The sequence below is a fragment of the Pleurodeles waltl genome, chromosome 1_1, assembly GCF_031143425.1.
Source record: "Pleurodeles waltl isolate 20211129_DDA chromosome 1_1, aPleWal1.hap1.20221129, whole genome shotgun sequence".
Taxonomy (NCBI): domain Eukaryota; kingdom Metazoa; phylum Chordata; class Amphibia; order Caudata; family Salamandridae; genus Pleurodeles; species Pleurodeles waltl.
The window spans coordinates 102,910,725-102,924,773 of NC_090436.1; positions in this window are offsets into that span (position 1 = coordinate 102,910,725).

Genomic DNA, 14,049 nt, shown 5'->3' on the forward strand with positions numbered 1-14,049 from the left:
TTGTCTCCTAAGTTAAGCCTTGACGCTCGATGCCAAGCTACCAAGGGTAGAGCTGGGATTAATTTACTGAGACCTAACTGTACCTATGTGGAGGTTAGTGGCTTGTTGCTAGGTGTAGGTACCTACCTGCCCTACCAATAACCCATTTTCCAACATAATTGGTGGCAGCGGTGGGATCCTGTACTTGTGTTCAATATCACGTTACAGTTTTAGATAAAACAAATTAAAAATCCTTTAAATTGTCCTAGTGCAAAAATTGTTTTTAATTTTTAATTTTATTTTTTTTTTTACATTAATTTGGATTAATTTCAATTATTGAATTTTTGTATTTTTTTCTAAATTCTTGTTTCCAATTTTTGCAAAAAGTTTTTGTTGACACAAAACTAGGGAACCATGGAGCTTGATCTGGCTAGCCTACCCACACTGACAGTAGTCCAGCTTAGGGGGTTGTGTATTGAGAGAGGGTTGCCTGCAACCCCTGATCTCAGGAAGCAAATCCTGATTAAATCCCTGACAGCATGGGCTGAGGCCCAAGAGGTAGAGACAGAGGAAGCTCCAGAGGAGGAAGAAAAAGAGGAAGATGCTAACTCTAACCACTCAGGGGAGGGAAGGCATCAGACCCCAAGTGAGGAAGAGGAGGAACGGTCCTCAGTAAATACAGTCACTAGGGGCAGATCCAAAGATAGTGGTGGGAAGGGGGTCCTTTCAGGAGGAGAGAACCCATCCATCAGAGAAAGAGAGCTGGAAGCCCAGCTAGCATACATAGCTTTGGAAACAGAGAAGCTGGCCCTAGAAAAGAAAAAGTGGGCATACAAAGAGAAAAGAGATGGAAGCAGCGATAAAGAAGCTGAGGTGTCCATGGGTGGGGGAGTTTGCCCCAGATTACCCAAGGGGGTAGTTCCTGCTTATGTAGAGGGGGATGACATAGATAAGTGGCTAGGGGCCTTTGAGAGGGCACTCCAAATGAGAAGGGTTAGGCCTCAATACTGGGGTTCCCTTTTGTGGGAGTTGGTCCCCAACTCAGGGAGGGATAGGCTTCTGACCTTAAGGGGGGAGGAGGCAGATTCATACCCTAGTATGAAGAGGTGCTTAGTCAAGAAGTTTGGTCTGACCCCAGAGCAATATAGAATGAAGTTCAGGGACACCCAGAAGGTCAGTACCCAGTCTTGGGTTGACTTTGTGGACACCTCACTAAAGGCACTAGAGGGCTGGATTATTGGCAACAAAGTAAATACTTATGAGGGGTTATACAATCTGATCATGAGAGAGCACATCTTGACCAATTGTATCCAAGAAAGGTTACGCCAGCATCTAGTGGACTCTAAGCAGACCAACCCTAGAGAGCTAGGGGAGGCAGCTGATGAGTGGTTGAGAACCAGGGTGGTTGTCAAGTCCCAGGGGGGAGACTCCAAGAAGGGGGGGTCAGGTCCCCAAAAACCTAAGGAGGGAGGTGGTAAGCCCACCACAGAGACTCCCTCTGTACCCCAGAACCCTAAGGAGGAGGAGAGAAAATCCCACTCCCACTCTGACAAGCAGAGACAGGGAGCCCCAGGGTTAAAAAAACTCTTGGACAGTAGGGCTTGCTTTGACTGTCAGCAGACAGGTCACTTCAGAGGAGATGCAGCCTGTCCAAAGAAGGTGGTTAGCACTGGGCTGTCCAGTGTAGCCATAGAGGAGGACTCCTCAGATGATGAAGTCCTCCTAGCATTGTGCTGGGAGACAGGACCAGATGGTAAGCTGGTGATCCCTGAGGGTGGGAGTAGGCACTTCCACCACATTCAAGTGAATGGGATCCCTACCACTGGCCTGAGAGACACCGGTGCCAGTCACACTATAGTGAGTGACCGGTTAGTGACCCCAGACATGTATGTCCCAGGAAAGACAAAGAAAGTCAGGATAGCCACAGGGGAGGTCACCTCCAAACCTGTAGCCATAGTGCCCCTAGAGAGGGAGGGTATCCTTGACTGGATTAGGGTGGTAGTCAGTGCTGACCTTCCCCTAGATTGTATCCTGGGCAATGACCTCCCAGAGGTGAGTCTGGTCACAGATGGGGTGGTCGCCCAGGGCGCCCCCCCAACCCAAAGTCCTGGGGAGTCAGTCCCTACAGTTAGGAGACAGGGGTCCCCAAGAAAAGGAAAGAAGAAAAGGAAGGGTAGGCCACTCTTAAAGAGAGTTCCAGGGAGCCAAGGGCCCTCTGCCCCAGTAAGGGGGGAGCCCAGAGTTGGCACTGGTGAGGCCTCACCTGACCCCAAGGAAGTCCTGAGTAGTCAGGCAGCTGTCCAGATGCAAGGTGTTGCCCCTGCACTGACAGAAGGGAGAGTGGAAGGAGGGTGTCTGCCACAGGAGGTGGTAGCCCCCCACTCTAGACAGCAAGAGGGGTGCCAGGACCCCAAAGATGCCCCTAAAGCAGCTCAGCCACCTGTCAGTGGAGAGCTTAGGGTGTGGTTCTGGGTACTGACAGCTGTCAGTAGCCTCTGCTGGATGCTAGCCTTCCAGGCAGCACTGTACTTGGCCTGGGAGGCAGACCCCAGGGCCAATAGCAAAGTAGGCCCCCTGACCCTGTTGGTCATGGTGGGGTTGCTCAAGTGTTGGGTGACCTCTTTGGGTAAGCTAGGTGTTGCCCTAGCAAAGTTAGGAGTAGGGGAGGTGGGCACCTCACTACCCAAGTTGGCAGAGAGAGAGGAGGAAGACCCCCCTAGAGGGAAGTTTCAGTTTGAAATGGGTCCTTTCATTGTTGGGGTGGGTTCACTACCCAGAGGGAGAGACCCTGACAGGAGGATGTAAGGCAGAGTAGGCCCTGCAAAGGGACAGCCAGTTTTCTTCACTGTCTTCCTCGCCTAACAAGCCAGGAAGACTCTCCCAGGGTTGGGCTGAGTCTCCTGGGCGTGTGGGCTGGGGGGGGGTTGTGTGAGAAACTGGGGCTGATTGCAGAGGCCCCATAACGTTTTGCCCCCATTTTCCACTTTATGCTGGTGTTTTCCTGACTTTAAAGGTGCCCTGGGTACTGCTAACCAGTCCCAGGGCCTGTGCTCTGTGTAAAATGGATATGCAAATTAGGCTAATTATAATTGGCTAAGTAAACCTACCTATAAGTCCCTAGTATATGGTAGGGCATGTAGGTTTAGGGACCACAGCATAGGTGGTGCACACCTAGGTGCATTGCTGAGGTGCCCAGTGTCATTTTAAAAACAAGCCTGCCTTGCTGGCTGCTTTTAAATTAAACTTATATGCAAATTCGACTTTGGAATTAAAGGTACTTCCAAAGTCTTAAACTACCTTATTTTTACATATAAGTCACCCCTAAGGTGTGCCCTATGTGCCCCTAGGGCTGGGTGCCATGTAACTATAAGCAGGGACTTTATAAAAATAGATTTATAAGCCCTGGTGAGGTAAAAACAGCCAAATTCGTTTTTCCCTCATTGAAGTAAATGGCCTTCATAGGCTAGAATGGGCAGACTTTATTTTAAATTTTAAAGTCTCCTTAAATGTTACATACCAAGAATTTGGTATCAAATTGATTGTTATAATAAATCCCACAACTTCCAGTTGTTGGATTTAATATAACTAGTCCAGGTAAAAAGTTTAGACTTTACCTAAAAAGTTGCCAATTTCAGCTCTGCATTGTTTTTGCTGCTGTGCTCTGATTGGCCAGCCTGCAGCAGCTTCTGCCAGGCTACTTTAATGAGGTGTGAAGTGGCCTGGCTTCACACAAAGGAATGTGCTTGGGGGAGAGAATCTCCCCTCAGCAGATGGTGAGGCAGGAAGGGGGAGGGCTGCCAAACTGGTCTTCAAAGGCAGAGAAGGACATCTGGAGCACCCAGCAACACCCCCACATCCTGCAACCCCAGACAGCTAGGTGCCCCCTTGATTAGATTAGGAGAGGGCAGGAGAGGGGTGTGTTTATGATTTTTAGCCACACCAGTGGGTGGGCTCAGCCAGATCTCTCCTCCAAAAATCAGATTCATCCATTTTGGATTTTTAGAGACTGTTGCCTTCTGGGATGGATTTTTGCCACACTTCCCAGGAAGTGGTCATCACAGGGGGACGACCCTGTCCCTGATTGGAGAACCAGGGCCCCCCTGCTTTTCACCCAGGAGCAAGGATAAAACTGGCAGACCTGCACCCACGCCTCAGATCCCCTCCAGAATTCAAGAAGAAGGAACTACAAGGAGAAGAAGGACTGCCCTGCTGGACCCCTGGCCTGCACCTGGACCCTGCACTCAGAAAGACTGCACCAGCTGCACACTTGGGCTTCACCACAAGAAGGACTTTGCCTGGCTTCCACTGGTTCAAGGAGGGACTCCCTGTTTGCTACAGGTGAAAAATTGCTAACCAGAGTCCCCTGCACCAACTCCTGAAAAAGTGACCAGCTGACCACTGTCCAGTGGCCAAAAAGGAGTTTGCGCCAGGTGTATTCTGGGAGTTGAAGTCCGCACTTCCCAAGGACCATCACAGAACTTCTGGACCCTTGGGGTGAGCTGTGGACCCCAAAAGAACCTTAAAAGAACATCTGGGTGAAGCCCCAGAAGTTTGGAAAAGATTGGAGAATTTTTGGAAAAAAGCTCCATAAAGTGACCGACCCGACGCGGAAATTCTAGCCGGCTTGCCTCAACCGCGACCCGGCCTGACTTCGTGGTTCGTCCCGGTAAAGAAAAACATCCAAAAAAGAGACTAAGTCCGAACGTAAAAAGTTGACCGGGACCTTCCAGCCATCGTATCCGAGAAGGGCTCCACGGACGTCGGATCAAGATCCAGGTTTACCCCGGTCGAAGGATTTTCATCTCGAAAAAACAACTAAGTCCGAAGGTAAAAATCACCACCGAGGAAACCGACTTCGCGTATCCGGACAAGGGCTCCAGGAGGTCGGATCCAACTGGCAGGTTCGTCCCGGTGAAGAAAAACTTCAAAATAAAGACTAAGTCAGAAGGTAACTTTTTAACCGAGGCCTCCCGCGACCTGTAGCCGAGCAGGGCTCCATCGCGGTCGGCCTGAAAGTTTGACTTTGCCCCGGTCCTGGTGCAACCAGATGACCCGATTGGCGCTTTTTGTTTCTAAGCGCTAGAAAATAATAATACTTTAAAAATTCATATCTCCGGTTCCCCTGAACCGATTTTAATCGTTTTTGTGTCATTTTAAAGATAAAAATATAAGCTATTTTTATAAATTGGTTTTGGATTTTTAAACTGTTTCCTGTGTTTTATTTAATTACTGTTTTGTGATATCTGAATGCTTTACACTTTGTCTCCTAAGTTAAGCCTTGACGCTCGATGCCAAGCTACCAAGGGTAGAGCTGGGATTAATTTACTGAGACCTAACTGTACCTATGTGGAGGTTAGTGGCTTGTTGCTAGGTGTAGGTACCTACCTGCCCTACCAATAACCCATTTTCCAACATCACCAATATGCAATATGGTCCTTTCAAGACACGTTTTTTACAGCTAATATTTTCAAATACGACCAATTTATTCTTCAAGTTTTCCTATTGAAATTAATGTCCTGACCATTAAAATTCCACGCTTCAATAGCAGACAAATGAAGCTTCAAAGAGAGGCTGAGGATCTTATCTTCACTAAACAGGGTATCAACAATTGTCATGTCCACCACAGATTGGGCTATAACATAGGAAGCTATGAAGTAATCACTAATAGAACCACCCTGGCATGATTTAGCTGCTGAGGAGTCGGAATGGAATCTCCCCTTTAGGATCATATAGCTTAGTTCCCTCAAACCTTTTAATAGTATATAGCCCCTTTTATCAGTCCTAATTCTTGGTGGGTAATAAGTTAGGTGGAATATCAAAAGTAGATTCTCTCTCTGTGTCACAAAATAAGGACAAAGTTAAATTGGGGACTTTAAAGTTTAGGTCCCCCATTATCAGAACCTCATGTTCACTTTCATTTGCATTTGATTTAACCCAATGGTAGGCATAAAGTTAAACATATGTATTACGAATTTATCATGGCACTTATCAGGGGGAATAAATGCATTTCCTATTAACATTGACACTCTCCTACCATTTTCCATGATTAGGTTAACTCTCACTATCTGATACAGTTTTAATGGAACTGCAAGACTTTCATATTTCCATTTTAATGTATTACTTAAAAGCATAGCAATTCCCCCTTTTGCACGCCCTTTCTTAGAAGGCTCTGCCTTTTGACACAATACTGTGTAGCCTGGACAAGAGAAATCAGTTAAGCACCAGGTCTCTTGGATGCAAAGTAAGTCGATCTGTAATGAACAAAGATAAGAACGTTTTTCAATTTGATTCTCAATTCCTGCAGCATTCTGAGAGACCACACGGAAATTAGGGTTAATGACCCATTTGCAGTGCGTTACCCATTGCCCGAGTGCTGTTTAGAGCTCCAGCCAACCAGCATTATTTCTCCTGTTTAGTAACTGCATGATGGGGGGGGGGGCATCACCCACATAATTCACCACTTTTTCTCTATTAAAAATGGAGACATTAAAGTTTTCCAAAGGAGAGCTCATTCGATCTTGTGGGGGGCATAGCCCACCTCCATAATGATGTGGAGTTAAAGGAGTCTGGTGTTTATTATGAGGGGACTCTTCTTCCCATATAGGAAATTATATGCCTCTATGTTGCAATTGCTGGCAGTTGACTATAAACAATTTTGCAATAATTTTTTAATACAACCAAACTCTTGTCATCACAACTCCTGAAACCTGCAATAAATACACACAAGAGATATCTCTGCTTTCAATCAATTTTAACTCTGTTTGAAAAACAAACGATTAGAAGTGAGTGATTCAAAATTATATTAGAGTCAAATGATACTGAAAACTCCAAATACGCAGTGGTCTTGATGGTCCGTAAATAATCCACATCCTTAAGTTCAACTTCCCCACCCCTTAGAGGACACAACATATGATTAGGTATTACAATATTTGGCTCCATATTACAAAAGGAATCAGCAAATGGATTTAGGGAAGACAAACCCCTCTTTACAACAAAAGGATTATCCTGGGAGGGACCTGACGTGGAGATCTGCTCGGGTTCTTCACTTGTTCGCCGTTTGCCCTTTTTCCCCATTTGGTTGCAAATTTTCCTTCCTTCGTTTATGTGTGGTCATGATTTCCATTATTCACCAGAGACACAGGTTCAGTGTGTACTCTAGCAATAGTTCAAAAAATGGGAAAAGGGGCTACGTCAGAGCACAACTCTTTTGATGCAAAATCGGAGTCAGCTATACAGGGGGCAGGGGGGCTTGAGAAAAGATTTTCCAAGGAATAGTCAGCACTATCTTGATAAAGAATTTTCTTACTGTTTGAGCACTTAAGGGACACTTGAGGTTTACCTGCCTGAGTTCCCTGATCTGTGAAAAAAAGACTGCTTGTGTGAATTAGCTGTAGAACATATATCCTGGCAACTATAGATGATCTAGAGCCTTGACACCCCAGTTTTGTATAGACCTAATTGACAACTGACAAGAACTTCTCATCTAAGACTAACCCCCCTTCCTTTTGGCCCATCAATACCTTCAATATGACCAATAGTAATGTGTGTGGTCAACATTTTTTATTGATTTTTCTAATAATGCCAGAATGGAAGATATAATTCTTTCTATGCATTTAATGGACTCAGAGATTACAGTATATTTATCAGGGGGTCACTGGGCAAGTTTTCAGAGAATACAAGCTCTGGGGTTGAAGATGACAGCAGTGCAGAGAATGCTCAATCAGATGGAGTACTACTGAAGAGCCTTAATCCGGAAGATTGTTTTATACGAGCTGGAGACATAACTTCACAGCAGAATGGAAAACTCCTGGCACCTTGAGCGACGTTGACATCAACAACTGGAATGGTAAAATTTCCTACATCAGGATCGCCTAGAACATTAGAAGTGAAAGATATATTGTTCCTTTTTCCTGCCTCAGAGAAAAAAGACTTTCTAACTGAATGAGTTGAAGGAACATCCTTTCCAATGGTATCCAGAACTCTAGCAGGTGAACCATCCTCCTCCTTGCCTACTGATTCATCAGATTTCTCCTTTTGGAAAAAAGGAATAATGGAATTTGAGCTTTTTGCATGCATTTGAGATATACCCCATATTTCTAAGGGGGGTGGACTTAGAGGGTCATTCTGACCCTGGCGGCCGGTGGCCGCCAGGGCCACCGACCACGGGAGCACCGCCAACAGGCTGGCGGTGCTCCAATGAGCATTCTGACCGCGGCGGTTCAGTCGCGGTCAGAAGCGGAAAGTCAGCGGTCTCCCGCTGACTTTCCGCTGCTCTTTGGAATCCTCCATGGCTGCGGAGCGCGCTCCGCAGCCATGAGGATTCTGACCCCCCCTACCGCCATCCAGTTCATGGCGGGAAAGCCGCCATGAACAGGATGGCGGTAGGGGGGGGTCGCGGGTCCCCTGGGGGCCCCTGCCGTGCCCATGCCATGCCCGTAAGAGGCATCTCATGCCCGTAAGAGGGCCCCGCAAAGTATTTCAGTGTCTGCCTTGCAGACACTGAAATACGCGACGGGTGCCACTGCACCCGTCGCACCTTCCCACTCCGCCGGCTCGATTACGAGCCGGCATCCTCGTGGGAAGGTCGTTTTCCCCTGGGCTGGCGGGCGGTTTTACTGGAACCGCCCGCCAGCCCAGGGGAAAACTCGTAATACCCGCCGCGGTCTTTTGACCGCGGCGCGGTAATTTGGAGGGCGGGATCCTGGCGGGCGGCCTCCGCCGCCCGCCAGGGTCATAATGAGGCCCTAAGTCTTTTTGCATGCTCTGGTGAGAAAAACTCTACCCAGATGAAGACGTTTGGCTGTCATATTAGAATCCATGAGTCTTCTGCAACCAAAGCCCAATTAGAAGGAGTGCTTTGTAAGTGTTATATAATATATGATATTTTTAGTCTTTTCAAAAAAGAAAAATTTCCCCAAGCACCAGACTCTGAAGAGTTCTTTTGGGAGGACCAAAGAGGACGGGCCCGTGAGAAGAGCAAGCCGCACTGGCCTAATGCCAGCCACTTCCGCTCCACCCCAGAGACCCTGGCTCTAAGCCTTAACTTCCTTGGCCCCATTCCACTTCCTCTAGGACTCCTTATCCTGTCTTGAATACAATTTCAGAAATGCCACTAGACCCTGATAAGAATCTTCTACCTCTTCTACCTTTCCACTATGACCACTGGGGCCACCGAAGTCGCAGGAGCCACTGGAGACCTCTGAAGATCTCTGGAGTCACTTTGCAAAGCTGATGGGGCCACTAGAGGCCTGCTGGCTACTTAACTGCACGTTTTATTTTTTTACTGGGGGGCCACAGGGCTTACGCTACATTAAAACTGGAGGCCAGTCTTGCTGGGAGGCTGCTAGATACTGCTGTAGGCCACCAGTGGGCTACTGTGGTCCTCTAAGGGCTGCCGGGCCGCTAGAGACTATCACACTAAAATGCTTGGCCCCTGGGAAGGAGGTGATGCTGACCATGTTGCTTCACCATGCCATCTCTCCCACCACCGCCGCTCCTACCACATTATTGCTGCCCTGGCTGCTCCCGTTACCTCCTGGGGGGCCACAGGGTGCCGGATGGCATCAGACAGTGGGTGCGAGGTGCCTGGCACACCTCTCTTGCTGGTGTTGGCAATGGCCAAGTTCCAGGATCTGTTGGTGCCTCTCTGCTGGTGACGGACACTGCAATGCCACAATGCCTAGCTCCTTGCGGTGCCTAACTTCTCCGCTTCCACTCCCTTCACTTGCATCATGTTGCATCATTTCCCACTCTACTTTCCTCTTCCAGGAACTAGCTTCCAGTCAGGCCATACTAAATTTCAAATTATTATGCCTCAACTACAACAACTACAAAAGCCTTCAAAGGTGAGAACCTGCCTATCCAGAAATGAAAATCATACACTACCACACAGCCTAACTCCTCTAATCTGCTAAGGTCAACATCCAAATCAGTATTACAATCATCTCTAAAACAAATGAGAGACATGTCAGTCAGGGTACCTAATCATGGAACAACCCACCAACCCAAAGTCTTCAAAAGCCCCCAGTATCATTGACTTCACTATAAAACTAAAACCACACCTTTTCAGTCAGTCAAATCTTATCAAGAGGACACTGAGAGCAGCATAATAAAGACAGTCTAGGCACAGTGGATAAGTGATCAAGGCTCTAGGAAAACATCCTCAGTGCTTTGCCACTGGATACACTCTTGATTGCTAGCAACAGGCTTCAAGCAAATCGTACATCAAAACTATACACTGTCCCAATAACCCTGCTGACTCATGACTGAAACTATGCAAATGAAATTCAACCATTGTGAAATGCAACCACATCTGCCAGAATCAACATAACAAGCAACTTGTAACCCGCTCGTACTACAATCTTTTGTGCTTTACACGTGGCTAGAACTGTTACTTTTAGGGAGTGTAAGCTATGCCTAATAGACGATTCTGCTTGTTAGAGATGCAATGGCCCTGGAGCTGATCTTGTCCCCTAATATATGATTACTGTATGAAAATATTTCATCATTTATGTGTAATTCTTGAACTACACTTACAGCCATCACTACAGCTGGCATATTGGGCTACACATCCAATCTTCCCAAAGGGAATGTGATGATAAGCTTCCACAGCAACCTGCTTACAAAAAGAAGGATCAGGAGCATGTGGGGGAGGATTCACTCAAATTCTGGCTACTAGACCAGATTTATTATAACAAACAATTGGACTTCTGTTGCTTGACATTGTCCCTGGCCAGTCGTACCAAAGAAATATGGTCCCCCTTATATTGCTTCTTAACTGTTACAGTGCTTCTAGAAGACAATCCCCTTACATCAGCACTGTGGAGAAGAGCAATACCCTGAGACATTAGTTGGAGAGATGGATGTGGTTGGACTTCAGATGGGGTGACAAGCCCTCCATTAGTGTCTGTAAATTGATTCTCTTATAGCCTAACTAAGGGGTGCATTTTTTCTTCTGTATTGCTGTATCATATTGCCTGTGGATTTACCAGCCCTTCTATCTTTAGGTTTTTTCTCCGTCTTTAACATTTGTTATGTTATATAGTTTTTTGAAACTCAATTAATGAATAAAATATGAAAAAAGAGTCAGAGCTATAGAAGCAAATAAACATAAACATTGACACATCACTAGGATTGAAGCTAGAGTAAATAATCTGCCAGTTTGTAGCTCTGGCTGGTCGAGGTGGTGGTTTCAAAAGTAATGCCTTTTTAAATGAAGGCAACCATATATGAGTTAGGTAAAACTGTTTTTTGCAAGCAGTAAGGTCTTTCAGGAATGAAATGTTGTATCACCGTTTTTTATAAAAATAATACATCAGCATTGACCAATCAGGTAATTATTTTTTTGTTTTAACATGCTTAGGTTAAAGTTGCCTCATTGTCTCCTTATCTGAGGTCAGGAGTTTTATGCTTTACCACTCATTGGGCCTCAGATTGACCCTTTGCTAAAGTGCCAGCATATGCAATATTCTCTCCAGTTATCAGGTGGTCAAAATTTACCTGTGCCTGGTTTTCCTCTTCCAAGAACACCCAGTGTTCTCATTTTGAAGACTGCACAGTTCACAGTGAGTGAGACTCCTTGCCACACCACTAGCTTTGTGTTAGAAATTTGGTTGTTGATTGACTGGGGGTTAAAGCTTGGTCAACCAGCAATCACAATCAGAGTACATGTCAGGCAAACCCTAAATTAACCCTGTCTCACCTTCTGGTAGCTTGGCAAAGAGCCATAGGACTTACCATGGAGGCAGTGTGTAATAAATCTGTGAAACACTTCAAACAGTAAAACAGTGAAAACATCACACAAAAAGGTACCTACTTAGATAGTAAAATAGAACTTAAGTTAATAAATTAAACCAAATCAACAAATATCCAGTGCGTATAACTTTTTTTTAAAGACAAAACTGTAGAAATGTGCTTAGAAGAAAAAGGAAGCACCAACTGGGGCTATCTGGTCACACCAGACCAGGACAAAGTAAATTGTTCAGGCTGACCACAATAGAGCATGGGCAAGCTACAGGGACTCGGTTGGGCCCGCTGAAATAAAGGGCCTTATTCATACTTTTTGGTGCAAAACTGCACTAACCCAGTGTGAGTCAATCATGCCAAATTTAGAAGGAAGAGCATCTGCACTTTAGCACTGATCAGCAGTGATAAAGTGCTCAGAGTCCTAAAGCCAACAAAAAGAGGTCAGAAAAAACAGGAACAGGAAGTCAAAGTTTGGGGATAATCTTGCAGAAAGGGCCAGGTCAACCAGTACCTTTGAAGTGAGAGGACTTCAAATAAGGGTCATTGAGTACACAGAGGTCCTCTCTTCCTGCCTTAGCTCCAGACTCACTGTAGGAGGGTATGCAGTCCTTTGTGTGGGGACAGGACACAGCCTATTCAGGTGTAGCTGTGAGGCTGTGCACAGCGTCCCCCTCCTCTCCTCTCAGAATGACCCTTCAGGTCGCACCTAAGCTCTCATTGTGTGTGACTCTCTAGAAGGAATGCACAAATCTCAGCTGTCACCAGTCCCAGATGTGCAGACAGAGAAAGGCTACCAGCACACAGGGCTAAGAGCAGGAAATTGCCAATTCTCTAAAAGTGGATTTTTAAATTTTTTTTTACAATAAATCTGATGTTGCCATTAAAGAGGATTTACCATTACAATTCCAAAGTCACTAAACATGACAGATCTACCTCCTCTCAATTAGGAATTACAGCTTAGTACATGTAATAAGGAATCACCAATGTTATACTGCAAAAGGGCTAGTTTTCATAGTAGTGAAAAATGAATTTGGGTGATTTTCAATACCAGGAGATGTAAAACTTAAAAACACATATCCTACCTTTTAATATCATTGCACCCTCCTCTAAGGGCCATCTCAAGCATACCTAAGGATTGACATATGGAATAAAATGGGACATAACGGCTTGTAAGGGGTTGTGAATGCCAAGTTGATATGGCAGCGTAGCACTGTATTCAGGCTGCAATGGCAGACTTGTGACATGTTTACAAGGGCTACTTAAGTGGGTGGCCCAGTAAGCACTACAGGCCCACTGGTAGCACTTCATTTACAGGCCCTGGTATATGTTATACCACTCTACTAGGGACTTACAAGTAAATAAATTAGGCTTATTGGTTGTATGCCAATCTAACCATGTTTTAGGGATGGAGCACAAGCAGTTTAGGATATTTATGAGAAAGTGGTATAGTGCAGTGCAGCACGGGAAATGCATGGAGTGCTAAGGTCAACTAAAACAAAGTCTGAAAAAATAGGAGGAGGAAGGCAAAACATGTGGGAATTACCCTGCAGAAAGGGTCCGGTCCAACACTTTTTCATTATCAGTACATTTGTAAAATTTGGCATCAAAGCAGGTATCTGACATAGAGAGGCATTTAGAAGCATGCAGGTTGGGATGTAAAGGATGTTGGACGGCACTGCTTAAATGTACATAGTATGGTGTTCATATGAATTCATGAACCTTTGGATCTCATGCCGGGCCTGGGCCTTTCTTCATCAACATGGCTCCCCACTTTAACGGAACTCCTTGGCCAATCATGGTTTGAAATACCTGCTACCAGTATTGCTCTAGTTCCTGTCTTCACACTATTTGCCATATGTTAAACATCTTTTTTTGAATGGCTATCTCTAAGATGAGGTAAATATCAATTTCCATTTTCTTGCTTGAAACAATGTATATACTAAAAGTGCATTTTGGAAAGTGGTACATGACTTCTGCTTCCCCATTGCTAGCTCCAATATAGGAAATCCAACTAGCAAGCGAAGTGGGAAGAGGCAAAAGACTTGATTTGCATATGGCTGATTTGTATACACCTATGATTAATCTGAGGTGACATAGTCGGCCAAAGAAATTCATAAATGGACTGGGATGCAGTCCAGTAGAGAAGATTCATTCAAGCATTCTATCAATCACTTTTTTGTGCTCTTCATTGTGAGGCCCTCAGATTCTCACTTCGGTATACCCAAACATGAGTCCCATTCTCATCATTCCACTGGAACCAAGATGCACCTAACATAAGAATAACTAATTAGTCCAAAACTGATCTTGGATGCCTGTTTTTGTGTT